Source organism: Monopterus albus, unplaced genomic scaffold (assembly GCF_001952655.1).
Source record: "Monopterus albus unplaced genomic scaffold, M_albus_1.0 scaffold145.1, whole genome shotgun sequence".
Classification (NCBI taxonomy): Eukaryota; Metazoa; Chordata; class Actinopteri; order Synbranchiformes; family Synbranchidae; genus Monopterus; species Monopterus albus.
Window position 1 is genome coordinate 976,511 of NW_018128025.1, and position 1,284 is coordinate 977,794.

Below are 1,284 nucleotides of genomic sequence, written 5' to 3' on the forward strand. Positions count from 1 at the left end.
TGTGGATGTCCAGGATGATGGTGTTGAACGCCGAGCTGAAGTCCACAAAGAGGGCTCGTGCATAGGTCCCTGGGGAGTCGAGGTGTTGCAGGATGTAATGCAGTGTCCTGTTCACTGCATCGTCCACTGACCTGATGCCCGGTAGGAGAACTGGGGGTCCAGCAGGGGGACTACGATGTGGTGTTATGTTTATCGCTGTTTCTGGCGAAAATGAGCACCAAAATAGCACTGAGCTGCCTAATTAGCACACAGATGGCTTCAACTGCACCTCTCCTCCAACCTCAACATAAGCACATTCATTCATGGCAGGAAAATACCAAACACATAGCAACGAAAAACAGACATGCACCCAAAATGACATACTGTAAGGCCTGTGAATGAGGCTAGAAGAAGTTGGACTGACTGGAAAACAGAGTCCAGCCCCAGAAGTCAGTTTACTCTTCCTGTTGTAATGACTATCACTGTCAAATAAAGACAGATGTATTAAGTGGGCGCCGAGAATTTAGAGTTCTTTAAAGACATTTTTGAAGGACAGCAGAGTACTAAAGGCAAAGTAATGAGTAATGTAACCTGGCCAACACTGCTGAGGGGTTACAGGTTTTTCCTGATCTAGTTTTTATTAAACATTAGTATCAACAGTTTCCTTCATATTTATTCCTAATGGAGTTTCCATGGAATGACTTATAAACAGCAAAGAAAGTAAAAACATATTATGTTATGAACAAGATTGTTGTTTTTTCTATTATAATATCATTTATAAAAAAATTGATAATGTGTTGTCAAATTCTTCACTGGATGCAGACTTTGCTTAATAAACACAGTTAAATATCATATTTATCAGTCCAAATTCAACTAAAACGTTCAAGAAGGATTCTTGGACAAATCATGAATGTAGAGCAAACACTGAATTTTCACTTGAAGCTGTAACTGGATCAAATTAAGTTCCATAGTATGAGGAGGAGTCAATGCAAAACTCAGATGTCTTCCACCTCTACTTATCTGACTGCAGAGAGGACGACAGAGAACAGTGGACACACAGTTGAACATGATGGACTATAGGACAGGACTGCTGCTGTTAACTATCTGCTGGGCAGGTGAAGAGTTTCACTGATCTTAAATCTGATGTATAATCTTTGCTACTAATTTAATACATTATATGTATTTCATTTTTGTCTTGACAGGTGTTGATGGTCAGACTCTGACAGAATCTGAACCAGTGGTTAAAAGGCCTGGAGAATCCCACAGACTGACATGTTCAGCCTCTGGATTCACATTCAGCAGCTA